We start from the raw sequence: 16,903 nt of genomic DNA on the forward strand, positions 1-16,903 counted from the left end.
CGTTGCAAGTACTCTGTACAATTTACAAATGCTCTTTCCACCAAATATATGCATTATTGAGTTGTACAGTACAATTATTTATTGCACAGTTTGTGGTGCATAGAAGTAATTTGAATGTTTTTAAAGATAAAATCTAAAACAAAAGTGCCTTCTTTAAAATAAAAATATACGGAGTAACAAAAGTGTTTACAGTTAATATATGTATTATTTTTATTTACGTTTTTGAATTAAAATTTATTTCTATTTACGTGTTTACAGTTAATCAAGCTAAGGTCTTTTAATTAATTAGTCAATTTATTTATTGATATCTAGTTTTTTTTTAAAGGCAAACATTATTATTATTAATATCAAATATTTAATACACAGAGGTATGCCAATGTTTAGGCAACCTAAGAACACGAAAGCATTACCTTATGAGGATGCTAAGTTAGTAACCTAAACAAGAGTAGCTAAACAATCACGAGCAATCTATAACATACATAAAGATCACGATAGGAACACTTGCGGATTGTGTCACCAATTGTGCCAATCGATCACCTTTCCTTTGCATCTTTTTGAGATCCAATCATAATAGGTAATTTGAATTTTGCAAAGAGCATTCGGAGAGGTCCAACACTTGTTTTTGAACACCTTTTGTTAAAGTTTGAAAGATATTGAAGTCAATCCAAATTACTTAAGACTAGGTGCATTGCTCGTGCGTTGCACGAAAATAGTTATGGTTCGTGTTTTGTACTTGTAGTTGAGGTGGTTTGACATAGTACTCTACTGTTCAAGCATTGACGTGTGTGTTTGCAAAAGTAACAATGTATTTCTACCATGGATATATAGCATTTAGTTGGCAAAATCCGATGCAAACGGACCTTAACATTACTCAGATATAGGATTATTGTTTACAGAAAATGCATTGTGACATAGGTATACAAATGATAAGTGATAAATAACAATTGTGATAAATGAAAGTATAACCATAAATGGCAAAACAACTAAGTGAGATGGGGGATGGATACATGGGATGTTGCGGTGAATCGAACCTCTTTAGCTTCAAAGTTCAAACTATTTTACTTCTTTCTTATGATCTATAACAACAGCTTTATTCTTCTTTCTAATGGATATTTTTAATTCTTTTAGCCATCAAATCAATCAAGAGATCATTAATATATCCAATTAAATTCAAGTTTTACTTCCATAAGAACTTAGAGCCAAATTTACACTCCCCGATTTCATGAAACAAAAGATATGAGTTTCAATAAGTTATTGCTCATATAACCCTCATAGATCACACAACATGTATACAAAACTAATCAAAAACTCAACATTAAGTTCAAATTTATGATAAAATATGAAGTGAATGATGACTTACTCAGATAACTAAATGAAGCATGCACACCCAAAAAGTTATGTATAGAAAGATATTTATTAATTTATGAATGAATTCTACAAATTAAATACCAATTAAAAGGCTTATTAGTCTTAAAATTTAATTTTTTTTATTTGATTACTAAAAGGCTTAATGATACTCATTTATTGACATTGGGAGTCACTTTTCAGTTATGTGTAGATAGATATAGATTAGTAGAGATTAAATCGTGAAATTTAAATTCAAAAAATTAGCTTTAAATATATATATGATATATCTCATAATTTGGCAAATATTGACTTTCTTATACCCGTAAATATAGATAGATATAGATACTAACTGAAATAAAATTAGAATGAAATTTTACACTTAAATAAAATCACCAGTAAATGCACACGTGTTAAGCCGTCGATTCAGTATCACCAAAAATCAACTTTAAATGGCAGAAAGCAAGTTGAATATTTTCTCTGTGTTATATTTTCTCATCATCTTCATCTACAGAAACCTCTCTCTCAAGTACACCAAACACAAAAAAATTTCATCCTTTTTATCTTTTAGTTAAAAAAAATGGAAGTTACTCAAGCGAACATTCTCGAAACTCTTTCACAAGATATGCTTGTGGAAATTTTATCTCGAGTTGGTTAGAATTCATCCAACCAGTTGTTCATACTTAAGTAGGTTTGCAAAAGCTTTTTGAAGCTTTTCAAAGATCCTTTGGTATTTAAAAGGCTTTCCTTAGATCGGTGGAGACTCTCACCTTGAGGTAACCCTAAATTAATTTATCTTTTCAATCTTTGTACGGTTTTTGGAAACCCTAATGCGATTTTTTGCTTGGGTTTAATAAGTTATTTTGACGCTAAATACACCGAGTTAGGGCTTGATTTTTTAAAACGAGCTTCAAATAGCCAACTTAAAGAGGCTGTTTATGTTTATGGTTTGATTATGTTTGCCTCTCACCAAATAGAGGCAAAGCATGTCGGTTTACAAATTTTGAATGAAACATTCCCACCAGTGTCGGAGTTGGTGGTGGCGGTAAGAATAAAGGGTTTTGATTTATTGCGTCAATTATGGTTATTTAACCGCCACCCTTTTGATGACGTGGCAACGCCGTGCCCTATCTCCGACCACGATGGTTATTTTCTACAATTTCATGGGTTTGAAATCGCGATAGCAGAATGTATGTCGTGTTTTTGGGCCTATGAGTTGGGTGTTTTTGCATACCGATTTGCCTATAACTAGATTTATGTTAGTATTTTTTAGATTTTGTATAAAGTTTACTCAATTAATATAAATATTAGTAGTAATTTCTATTAATCATATGATCAGTTTATTTGCTTCCATTTTTCCTTCGTATTATCTGGATTGCTTCCATTTTGCTTGGGGTTTATAATCACATTATAGTTTTTAATTAGTACATTTTAAAATGAACCAATCAATGGATCTGCACGAATCTATGTTCTTTATGTTAACAGAAAAAAAAGAACACCCAAAAAGGTGATTCCTTTTTAACGTTTGTTGTTGACTAGCTGCTTAAAACTGTCACCGGCCATTAGTCCATTTGTTTTGTTTGTTCTATACTTGGAGATGATGGAGAACACTTTATTCTGATCCAAAGTTTAACTACCATAAAAGGAAGGATTCCATTTGTTTTATTTGTTTATGTTTTGTCTACGTACTGCAGAATTCAATTCAGTGCCGAATTGAATTCAACTACTCGTATTCTTTTATTTTCTTAACTGCAATCATATATGTTTGGGTGAATTCAACATCATTTAATACATCATTAACTATTGTTTGGGTGAGTTACTTTGCAATCATGTAAACTGAATATACAATGAATACGCATTGAAAGAATCACAAACATTTCTTAATTAGTTCATCTTGTTGTAACCTATTTCAATTATGCATTAATGTTGGTTTGGGAGCTCATCAAGAAACATAAAAAATTTACACATTCATTATTTATCCTGCAAAAGAAACAATCATGTTTTTTGGGCTATGTTTTAACTATTGATCGACAACCATGTTTATTCAAGGAATTGTTAAGAGATGTAAAGACACTACAAATAAATGTTAATTTTTTTTGACATTTTCATTATTTTTGACACTTAAAACCTGAATAACTTTGACATGTTCTTGACAACTATAAGTATCACAAAATTGAAAGTGTCAAAAAATATGGTATCAAAAAATTGAAGTGTTAAAATATATGGTGTCAAAAAATTTGAAGTTATATTAACTTTTGGACACCTTTAAAGTGTCAAAAAGTGTTTTTTTTGACAAAGTTAAGTGTCAAAAACTTGGTAACACCTATGAGTGTCAAAAACATGTCAAGTTATTTACATTTTAAGGCGTCAAAAGATAATGGAAGTATTAAAGAATGAAACTTTTTTTGTAGTGAGAAGTTGAAAAATGCGACTGGAAAATGTGTAGGCAGAGGTGGATCATATTATACATGCAAGGTTTGACCATCTTGTAGATGATATTAAATCGATGTAACGTTAGCTCAATGGATTGTAAACATAACTGGCTGTGTTTGTCTAGTGATGTTAATTGTTACCTATATTGTTTTGTATCTCATGAAGTTAATATAATAGTTTACGGTTTTAAAAAATGAATCCATTAAATCTGGCCCAACTACAATTCCCAGCTGAAATTCCAATAATAAAAAATGAATCCATTAAATCTGGCCCAACTACAATTCTCAGCTGAAAGTCCAATAATAAAAAATGAATCCATTAAATCTGGCCCAATGAAAGTCCGATCTGTTATACATTTTTAATTTTTGAAACAAAAAGCACATAAAATTGATTTGAACCCAGGTCAATCAGTTGAGTAAATAACACACAAGCCACTACGCTATGAATGCTTTTGAATATTTGATGGAAGTTAAATTATATAATACTTATAATCATTTTTGTAACAAAAGTGAAATAATACGACTTTAGTAAGGGTCCTAATATGTCCTATATATAGTCATATGATAGTTAGGACCTTAAATACCCAAGCGTCCTATTTTTGTGACCTTATTATCTTGTTGGTTGATCATTATGAGACACCAACAAGATAGTGTCCTATTAAGTACATTTTTATGCAACTACAAATTTAAGGGTCCTAATAGTAATATGATAGTTAGGACCTCAAATACCCAAGCGTCCTATTTTTGTGACCTTATTATCTTGTTGGTTGATCATTATGAGACACCAACAAGATAGTGTCCTATTAAGTACATTTTTATGCAACCACAAATTTAAGAGTCCTATATAGTCATATGATAATTAGGACCTCAAATACCCAAGCGTCCTATTTTTGTGACCTTATTATAAAAGTGACTCAACACGTTGCATTATAATAAGACTTCACAAATAAAGTGTCATATGAACATATCAAGCGTCCTATGAACACCTATAATAATATGACCAAAAAATTATGTGTCCTATCATATAGATTTTATGACACCATGCAACTCAACTTCTAAGTGTCCTATAAAAAAATAAGACCCCAACAAATTGTGTGTCATATTAAACAGCTTTTTAGGACAAAGATTTATAAGCGTATCAATAATATAACTCAAAAATTATGTGTCCTATTCTTAAGACCCCACTTTATTAGCTTAGGACACCACTACTTTTGCATATATCTTATGGGACCCCAAGAATTACCCCCCCCACCCCCCACCCCCACCCCAATTTTTAGTTGCTTAGGACACTTTTTCGCAGGGGTCCCAGACGAAGGGTCTTAAGAACGCAGTTTTCTTGTAGTGATCTGATGATGATGAGGTATAATTCGCTGAAATCCCAACTGATTTTGTGAACATGCAAAACACATTGATGAAGAATTTAGTCGCAATCACTACAGAAGTAAAAGGTTTGAAAACTGAAAACAAAGCTTTAAAAGAGAAAATCAAACTAAACGAGACTAAATCTTCTTTATCATCATCACAAACGGAAGTTAATCGATTACGAACCCAACTCTGTGCTTTGGATATTGAGTTGGAAGAATTGAAGAAAACAATTCTTCCGAATAAAATTGAAAGGACGGATTATCAATTGAAATCCGAACGTCTTGCGGAAAAACTTCAATTCCTGGAAAAGGATTTTTCTGATTTAAAAGAACAACACGAACCCACGATTTCGTAATTAAACAAGAAAATCATTCAATTGGAAGACACCTTACTTAAAAAGAAATCGGAAATCACACTATTCAATAAAGATATTCTTCAAATGAAAGCTCAACTTGGAAAATATGAAGATATACATTACAAAACTGAGCAATCAAAAGCTTTAATTAAAATGAATATTTCAAAGCAAACTATCTTTATGAATAGACCGAAAACAATTCTTGGTGATAAGTGGGGGGTTGCTTATGAAGATCCAAAGACGTTGGATGGTGCAATGAAATCCCTTCCTTGTTTGTATCACAGTGATTATATTCAAATTGGTTTACCTAAGCATTTCTACATGCTTCTGATGCTGATATTGATGATATACTTGTACACCCACATCTAAGAAATGTTATCAATTTTATTGATGTATGAAAAGATTAATGCTAAAATGGGAAAAAATATCCTGATTTTCTGAGAGAATTAGTTGAACTAGAACAGAACATGCAAGATGCTGACTATGTGCGTAAGCGTAGATTAGTTTACATTCCCACATTTATGCTAGAGAAATATATTTTGATGCTTGAGAATGAAGTTTTTGGCAATCCTAGTTCTATCATTACTGTAGAATAAGTGTTTGATCAACCTGTTATTGAATCCAAACCAAGTCTACCTACCATTACTGCATGTCCTGAACCACAAGTTCACATCGGTGAAGACCTAGCACATGAACTAAATGACATAAGCAACAAGTTTAACTAAACTAGACAATATGGAAAAGAAGTTAAACCTTGCTAAGTCAAAATCACTAGGTCACTCGACTTTAAATCAAAAGGTAGAGCATATGGTTAAACTTAAGGTAGAACCTAAGGCTGAACCTAAGATAGAACCTTGTGACGAAACAGACACAAAGCCTAAGGAAAAGAGCTTACAACACCTAGTTGATCAACTTGAGAAAGATAACATTAAATTGAAACTTAGATGTAAGTCTCTTAAACAAATGCTTGATATGTGTGATAAATTTCCTCCACTTCCTAAGGTAGAATATACTTATGCTTTTAGAGATGGTGAAGTCTTAGTTTGTATGGAAGATTTATGTCTGGAGATTAAGAGCTTAAAGAGCAAGTTAGATCTACTCAGACAAGCTAACACATATACATGCTTCTCCGACTATACACAAAGAGCAGATAGATCGTAAGAATGTGGAACCTGATTCTAAACCTGTTTCTACATATCCTGGTGGGATTCGAAAGAAGGTTAAGGGTAAAACTAAATCTAATTCAAAACTCATTACTATTCTTAAAAATCCTTTACGATCTCAAAAGGAGAAAAGATTTTCAAATTATTCATCTTCGAAACAATTTATTGTTCAGAAGATAAATCATCTAAATGCTTCTCATTCAATTAAGAAGATTCCCACGATTTTAATGTCTAAAAAAATGAGGGAAATTATGTTGGTTAGTGATCCAATGATAATATTCAAATATTAACCACTTTGTTTTGATGATGACACCAAGTCTTATGTGCTTAAACAACGTATAGAACAACACAAGTTCACAAGCCTACACAATCTCTAGCAAAAGACCAATTCACAATAATAAAATTGGCAAAATTAAAACATGGCTGATCAACGGTTGGCCGTAGGTCTGACCGTGGATGCCCTGTACAAACATTTTCAAACGATTTTTGATAATATGATCCACGGTCGACCTTACGGCTGACCGTGGATCGACTGTAGTTACTCATGTTACCAAATCTATTCACTTTGAGTTAGACCAGTTCGATGCATCTATAATTTACAAAACCTTTCTAAATATACTTAGAATAGTTTCCTTCTTTGTTTTCAAAAGAATTTTGAACCAAAAGATGTTAATCTTGATTAATCACACCTAATGACACCTTAATGATAATTTAACTTGAAATAAGATTAAACACACAAGTGTTATATCTTTTTATACTATTACATAATGTCATTTAAACATAATAATAATGGTCATTAAAGTCCCAATTAAAGAGGTGATCTCTCATTAGTTTTAAGTACCATTGTATGTATGTAAATGTAATTAGTTCAAGCTAGTCAAGGTTGTAACAAGGATCATTAAGTTCCAAATAGATTCAAACTAGTTCATTTGAGATGTAACAATGTTCCAAAGAGCAAAATACTTCCATCAAAGAAAAGACAAGTTGGTGAAGACATGGGTATGAGGTTTGGAATGTAGTGATGTATCCTTTTGATTAGTACAACTAGTCAAAGTGTTCTTAAACTAGTTCAATGGAGTTGTAACAAGGTTCCAATGGGCAAGATACTTCCATCAAAGATGAAGACAAGGGTTTAAAGATGTGGGTAATGAATTTTGGATGCTAGTGGTTTGTCAAGGGACAAAAATCTGCATTTACCTTATTAGGAAATCAATGACAATGGTCAAGGACATTGGACTTTTCTCTTTAGCTAGCATATGTCAACCTCCATGCATATGTCCAATATCAAAGTGGTAATGGAGCTAACTTCAAGGTGTATTTAGCATATTTTGAAGGCTCTATAAAGAAGCCAACAATTCAAAGAAAAATGAGCTCCAACGGATATGTTGAAAAGCTGACAGAAGTTGCACGGTCAGGCGCAAGGTCGACCGTGCTTAGACCGCAGTTTTGTCTGTCAAGTTTTTCTTGGAATATAAATACACCTCTTTGCCAAACTAGAAGACTACCTCTTTCTAACATTCTTTCAAAGTCATATCAACTGATCTCCCAAGCCTCAAGCACATATCAATGGAGAGATTATAAGAGTGAAAAAGAGATTCTACTTACACTAAGTAGAATTACATTGTAAACTTCATGCTTATCATTTGTATCTTTAAGTTTACTTTGTAAGATACTTCCTTAGGGGGTCAAGGAAGTTAAATAAGTTCTTATATTAGGAAGCACCATCTTACTTAGTGATTCAACTTCCTTAAAGGGATCTAGGAAGTTAATTAATTCCATTGGGAATTAATACTTGTCCAAGTTAAAGACAAGTTTGATCTAAGTAAAGTTGGTGTGACCTATTGAAGAACTATGAGTGATTGTAAGCTTAGCTATAAGTTTACTTATGAGCTATCTTCTTAAAGGGATCTAAAAGGTAGTTGTGATTTCAATAGGTTAGAACATTAGGATCTTGTGGTAAGAGCATTTGGTGTTTGTGAATTCTTCAAAGGGACGTAAGGGTTTACAAGTAGTGGCTTATTGAAGATCAATTGATGTAAACGGATCTCTACCGGGTTTGGAGAAACTTAGTGAAGAAAACTCTCGATAAGGTGTATCGAGGAGTGGATTAAGGAGGATTAGTTAACATCCTCTCGAACCACTATAAATTCTTGTGTTTGTGCACTTACATTCTTTACATACTTGTATTAACAAACAGAAATGCTTCCATACTTAAAACTTATATTTTGATTGTCAAAATATTTCGAAAAGTGTTAAGAAACCACTGAGTAACTATTCACCCCCTCTAGTTACTTACAAATTCTTTTAAAGAACCCAGTGAAGTCTTCAAAACACACGAATCCAAAACCTAATTTGAGTGAGTATGATGAAAAAGAACGTAAAATCAAAATGGATATCTTGAAAAACAAATCAACTCACAAGTCAACTGAAAATTTTGGACGTCTAACTAACAAAGGTGTTTTTCGTTTCACAAGTTTTAATCCAAACTTGAAATACAAGTCCATATGGGTACCTAAGTCATGCTTAGAGCCTGTAGCAAACGTTACCAAGAAACTTGCTAGTCGACCTAGGAAACCATCTCATATGTTTCATTTTACTTCTGTGAACAAGACATCCTCTTGGAATGATCTGTGTGTTAAGACTTTTGTTAATTCTGTAAAACTTGAGATTGGTTATGCTAATGCTTCATGTAATGTACTTCTGAATGATGCTTTATATTCTAAATTGAGTGATGCATTACGTGTTACTTGTTTGTGTGATCCAAATTTTTCTGCTGTTACTAATCATAGAGGACCCAAACAGCTTTGGGTACCTAAACTCTAGGAACATTAACAATTACAGGGTTTCGATGTTTGTGTATGGTATATCGACTCTGGTTGTTCTCGACACATGACTGGCGATAAATCCCTGTTGGTGAACTTTGTTGACAAATTCCTAGGAACGGTTACTTTTGGAAATGATGAGATTGCAGCGATAATGGGTTATAGAGATTATGTGAAAAATGGCATAACGATCAAATGGGTCTCATATGTTGAAGGTCTGGGTTATAGCTTGTTTAGTGTATGACAATTCTGTGATGGAAATCTCAAAGTTGTGTTCGAACGTCTTCAATCTGCGGTGGAATCCACCGAAGGACACGATCTCTTAGTTGGTAAACGTAGTGCTTCACTTTACACTATTAACCTAGATGATGCGCCAACAAACGGTAATGGATGTTTGGCTGTAAAATCTACAAAAGAAAATTCGTGATTATGGAATTACCGGATGTCACACCCAAATTACAAGGGAATTAATAGACTAGTCTCTAAAGACTTGGTTGATGGTATTCCTAGTTTTCATTATGATAAGCATCATGTGTGTCCATCATGTTCAATGGTTAAACTTATCCGGACTAATCATTCGCTTAAGAAAGTCCCAAGTACTTCAACGTCATTGCAACTTTTTTCAAATGGACTTATGTGGACCCATGAGAGTTTCTAGCCTCGGCAGCCGAAAACATGTGCTTATCATAGTTGATGACTATACCTGATATACATGGATGTTTCTTTTGGGGACTAAATCTGAGACAACCACCATTATCATTGAGTTCATTAAGAAAACTCAACGCTCTTTTAACAAACGTGTTAAGTTCGAACTGATAATGGGACGGAATTTAAGAATGACCTGCTTAATAGTTTCTTAAGAGATCAAGGCATTGAACACCAGTTCTCTGCTGCAGGGACCCCTCAACAAAATGGAGTAGTCGAACGACGTAACCGTACGTTGTGTGAGGCAGCACGAATAATGCTTGTTGCTCTAAACTACCTCCAAAAATGTGTGATGAGGCCATTCCCACTACATGTTATACCCAAAATTGCTCTATCATTAAAAAACGATTTGATAAAACTCATTACGAGTGATTATATGGTAGACGCCCGAACGTTAAATATTTTTTTGTATTTGGTTGTATATGTTATGTTCTTAATGACTTTGACAGCCTCGAAAAGTTTGATGCTCATGGAGATTAGGCCATATTTCGCTATTACTCATCGAATAAAGTAGCTTATCGTGTCTATCACAAAAGGACAAAAACGATAAAGGAAAGTCTCAATGTTTGTTTTGATGAGTTATCTGGAATAACTTTTGAACAACTCAGTTCCAAACTCGATCCAAACCTGGCTTCCACTTCTTCCGCACGTAACCCAATTTTCTCGAAGAAGGGTGTTCCTATGATAACTACAAAGGATCTGGATATTTTATTTGATACACTTTACTCTCCTCAACGGAACTCAGATCTTCATGTCGTACAGGTTACACCAACTCAATCAATTTCTATTGAGACACAACCTAGTCTCATTGATGAAGATACAACACCAGTTGATACACATGTTACTTCTTCATCATCTCTCCCACCTCCAGATGTTAATCTTGAACTGAATCAAGATGTATCACTTGATTCAATTACAGCTGTTTCTTCAGTTATTCAATCAGAATTCATAGAAGCTGTTGCTTCAGAACAACAGGATCATGGCTCAACTTCAACAACGGTTGACGTTTCAATTGATTCTACCGATCCTGAATCTCTTCAACTGACCAACCGATGAGTCATCTGATTGATCTTATTATTGGTGATGCTAATGCTCCGATTACAAATCAAAGGGCTACTCGCAATCTGTGTTTATATACTGCCTTTCTAAGTAAGATTAAACCAACTTCGATGCTCAAGTTTTACTTGATCCAAACTGGGTGATTTCAATGCAAGAAGAAATAGGTCAATTTGATCGTTTGCAAGTATGGCGATTAGTTCCAAGACCACGGGGTTAGCAACCAATCAGGGTTAAGTGGATTTTCAAGAACAAGAAAGATTTTGATTGGGTTGTGGTTTGAAACAAGGCACGTCTTGTGGTCAAAGGATACCAACAACAAGAGGGTATTGACTACGATGAGACATTTGCTCTGATAGCAAGGATTGAGGCTATTTGTCTTATTCTTGCGTATGTTTCTTACAAGAAGTTTACGGTGTTTTAAATGGATGTCAAAACTACTTTTCTCAATGGTTAACTACAAGAGGAAGTTTATTGTCTGGAACCTCTGATCCTTCTATTCTGCTCCTCGAAGGCTTTGTCGATCCTATTCATCTAAATCACCTCAACTACTTGGAGAAAGCTTTGTACGGTCTAAAGTAAACACCGGGTGCATGGTACGAGACCTTGACAAAATATTTGCTGAAAAATGACTTCTCTCATGGAACAACTGATACAACGCTCTTCATCGGTAATATCACAGTCACATCCTTTTAGTTCAAATTTATGTTGATGATATTATTTTTGGTTCCACGTCCCGAGCCCAATGCAAAGAATTTGGTGACCTAATGGCCAAAAAATTCGAAATGAGCATACTTGATGAGCTCAATTTCTTCTTGAGGTTGCAAGTCAAACAATTACCAAATGGCATTTTTATCAGTCAAACCAAATACATCAATGATATGCTAAAACGCTTTAAAATGGCTGATTTGAAAACAATGTCAACCCCAATGAGGAGTTTGCTCAATGCTGATGAAAATGGGGAACCATTTGATATTACTCTTTATTGAAGCATGGTTGGTTCTCTCATGTATCTGACTGCTAGCAGATCACACATTACACTTGCTGTAACTGTCTGTGCTTGGTTTCAATCAAACCCTAAGAAATCACACTCCAAAGTGGTGGTTAGAATTTTCCAATACCTTAAAGGTACACCTAACCTTGGAATCTGGTATCCTCATGGATCTGATTTCAATCTCACTGATTACATGAATGCGGATCATGGAGGTTGTCATGTAGATATAAAAAGCACATCTAAATCATTTCTAATGTTGGGAAGTATATTAGTTGGTTGGTCATCCAAGAAACAAAACTATGTTTCATTATCAACAGCTGAGTTTGAGTACATTGCTGCAACTCACTGTTGTTCACAAGTTTTTTGGATGCAAACTCAACTATTAGACTATGGCTTTAAAGTTTCTAAGACCTCAATCTATTGTGATTCCCAAAGTGCCATTGCCATAACTGGCAACCCGGTCCAACATTCTAAGACCAAACACATAGACATCCGTTATCACTTTATCAAGGACCATGTAGAAAAAGAAGATGTAGAGTCATACTTTGTGCCTGCAAAAGTCCAATTAGCCGACATGTTTACTAAACCCTTAGATGAAGTTAGGCTAAAGTTCTTGATTCAACAAATAGGCATGGTGGAGTACAGTTCTTAATTTCATTGATATATTTGGTGCTTTATCCTGAGATCTTGTGTTTAGGGGGAGTATATACTTTCTAGGGGAGCAACTAATCTTTCAATGCTATAGATAGTATCTTTCTAGGGGGAGCTTTGGAATCTATGATATCTCCCTTGATATGAATTTCAATAGTTATGTTATGGGGAGGTAACCAATTGAATCTATCTTGATTCAATGGGGAGTTAAAATTTTCTTTGGACGGGACAAAATGGTGATTTACATAACTTTATATAACATTTAGGAGGGGAGAAACGGAAGAAAATGACAAGAAAATTAGTTCTCAAAAAGTGAATACATAAAAACTTATGGTTTAATTGCTAAAATTCACTTTGGCTTGTATACATCTCAGTATGCAACCCGTTCAACAATTGGTATCAACTAAAAATTTGTACATTGTTCAAAACCAATAAGTACAAATTTCTTTTTGAAAAATCCTAAAAATTGGAAGAGATTTAAAATCCAAAAAGATTTGATTTTATATGAATAAATGTTAAATTTTAACATGTATCTGAATCTGACAGCCAAACAGTTCAGATTCGGATGTTTCCAAAACTCAGATTCTCTCAATCTTAATTTTGATGAATAATGATAAACTTATGATTTAATGGACTGAACATTCGGTTTTAAAGCCCATTTGGTAACAGATTCGCATAGGCCCAATTTTAACCTCAGATTCGGACTCTAAATAGAAGAGTCAAAAGTCTTACATTTTCAAAATTCCCTCATTCTAAATATATCTGAATCTGACATCAGGCATACGAATCTATGACCAATGTCAAATCAAAACTTTGGTAAATCTTCTTTTATACAAGTTTTTCATATAAATGAATAGATATGAGTCGTATAAAGGTTAATAAAACAGAATATATCCATATTTGCATGATCAGATAACATAAATGGCTTAATTCCGAGTTATACGAATCTGAAATAAGTATACAAATTTGTATACTTGAACAAATTCTTGTACATTGTTAATGTTTGTCTAAAATAAATTGATGATTGATATGTGAATATTATATAAAAAATGACCTTGATTGCATGTTTAATTAAACTTTGATTGACTCTTATGTATTCGAATTTGTTATATCTAGTATACTTATCTGTTCTTGACCAAACATGCGAATCTATTCATTACTTGATTATATGTGAATCTGAAGTTGAATTAGACGATGAAATATCTAGATTAACATGATTAAGTGCATCAGTTTGATTATTTCATAAGTGTTAGAATCTAACTTGTTTTAACTTGAATATATGAGATTCTCATATATCCGAATATGATGAAATAGTTGGATTGCAACACTTTTATCATATCTTGTGTATTAGAATCACTTTCATGCGAATCTAGTTCATGAATTTGAAGTTATAAAGTAATAAAGTATCCGAATTAGACTTACAAAAGTCAGATTCTCATTCATCCGAATCAGATCTTTTTATGTAAAAATTACTAAGTGTTGTTTGATTATGGATTGTGTGTTTGAAAATCTTGATTTATCCGAATCTTATATGATCATTATGTGACTTGTTTGGATCTTAAACGCATGAATATTGTGTATATTGGTATGAATCTAAAGAGGAAAAGTAAATGGTTTAATGATAAATGGATTTCATGATTTATGAACACTTATTGATATTTTGGAATAAAGGTTTTTAGAACTTAGAAAATTCATAAAAACTTGTAAAATTGAACAATAATAAAAAGAGTTCAAGGAAAATAAGAATAAAGACATTTGATTATTCATAACATCTTGTGGTCTTCTATTCTTATCAAGCAGCAAATGACGAACAATTACTTTATCAACTCTGAAACAAACATCCTAGGAAACTACTGGTTGGCCATACTAGAAGAGCATCTGATCTTGGGTGCTTTGAACTACACAGTTAGTGTATCTTAGCAGGATCTGGAGATTCTTCATGAATCTATTAGATTTATTGAGGAAACTCTACCATCAGCTGCAAACCCTCAAGGGGAACCCGCTCATTTCTCTTTTCTACTGAGAGGAATTCAGGGAAGGAGAGCTATCACCAAAGCTACATCAGGAGCATCCTTAATCTTCCAGTTGTTAACAATTCTCCAGCATTCCCATCAAATGCTATAATGCTCAATTCTATCTTTGACTTTGGATACAACAGAGATACAAATATTCCATTAAGATTCTTCCAAAAAAAGTTCCTTCATTACAGGTAACACGTGATCTTCTCGATCATCAACAGATGATTGCTGATGACAACGAGGGGTACTAATAGCATGACGATCCCGATGCTGAAGCTATTATACTCATTTACCAAGGATGAGAATCCTAACTATGCAGAGCTGATATGGGATCTGGTCCAAGCTCAAGTGGAGAAACCAAAAAACGAGTACATTCCATGTGAAAGGTTTTATTGTATATTCATAAATGATGCACCAACCTCTTGCAGGAATGCCAATATACCAGGACTGAGAATGGTGAGATTCTCTGAGGTGAAAATGAATACACCCAACATTGCTGATAACAGATTTACAGCTCCAATACGTGCATGGTTGTTGAGGATAGTTGATCCTATGGATACTAGAATAGATCCATACCTTAAAGTTGTAGGTATACCTCTACCGAACTGGGTACAACAAGCTCAAGTTGAACCATCTGCGGTTTCAGCCCAAGAGGTTATAGAGGTACCTAGTAACCAACCCGGATCAGCTGCAACAACACCTAGGGCAAACCCCAAAAGACTTAGGGTAACCTGATCATCACAACCCGTGAGGATCAGTGACCCTAGTCCAACTAGGTTTACAACTACCTTGTCAACACCAGAGGGTAGTGGAAACAACACATCAGCAACTGAATCACTCCCGAACCATCAAAGAAGAAGATGAGTTACAAACCTGATGAGTTGATTCAGCCTCCACCAACAATTTGAATGACTAGATCTAGGACTTAGACTTCTATCATTTTACACCAAGCTGACACTGTTGTTTATACGGACCAAGACTTAGAGCCTTCTAGGACTCCATCACCGATCTCTGTATCAAATCTAATAATAACAATAAGCCCTACACTAAATGAGACGCAAGCTTAGGTAGGCAAGAGAGCTAAACGCAAGGATGGTAAAAAGGCCAGTAAGCCCATCCACTCTAAACATGACTTAAGAATAAATCCTACTGTGCAAGATGTTTCTACATCTTCGAAGGAAGTGAAGTCTTCCTCTAAAGTAAAGGAGCCGAAAAATCTTGAACAGACACCCTACGTATCGACTGGAAGTCCTCTAGACATACTTCGTCCATGAGACATTGTAGAGCATCAACGTCAAACAGGTCCTGGAAGTCTGATTTATCTCGATCCTACAGAAATGAGTCAACAAGACATTCCTTCGGGAAATTTATCAGACTTCCGAAAGACAGATCCTTTGGACCAAGCAATTGATCCATTAGATTAAACTGCTTCTCATTTTGATCTTGAAACTCAAGATCAAGGAGTTAAGTTTGTAACTGAAGGAGATGTGTTACCTCATAATACATCGATGATTTCAGGAGTCGAGTATATAAATTTACCTGCGAGAGCTAAAACGATAGGTAGTTCTTCTACTCTGTAAGAGTCCCATGAGACATATATCATGGAGGCAAATTACCCGAAACCATCCTCGCCGGCTACCACTCTGGTTGTTAGTCAACCTCCATCAGAAGGGGAAAATCTGACTAGTAGTATGTACAAACCTACGTATATAAATATTCTCAGTGATTCCTCACCCGCCCTCACAGAAACTCAAACACTTCCACCGACATCACCGACAACATCAGTTGCGGTTCCGATCATTACTTTTCCGCCATCACTGAAATGTCCCGTTCATATTGATTATAAACATTCCATATTAATTGATTTTGTCGCGAGGTTTTGACCTCTATATGAGACGTTTTTCAAAGACTGCATTCATTTTTAAAACAACCATAACCTTTATTTTATCGATAAAGGTTTAAAAAGCATTACGTAGATTATTAAATAAGGATAATCTA

This window comes from Rutidosis leptorrhynchoides, chromosome 4 (assembly GCF_046630445.1).
Source record: "Rutidosis leptorrhynchoides isolate AG116_Rl617_1_P2 chromosome 4, CSIRO_AGI_Rlap_v1, whole genome shotgun sequence".
Lineage (NCBI taxonomy): Eukaryota > Viridiplantae > Streptophyta > Magnoliopsida > Asterales > Asteraceae > Rutidosis > Rutidosis leptorrhynchoides.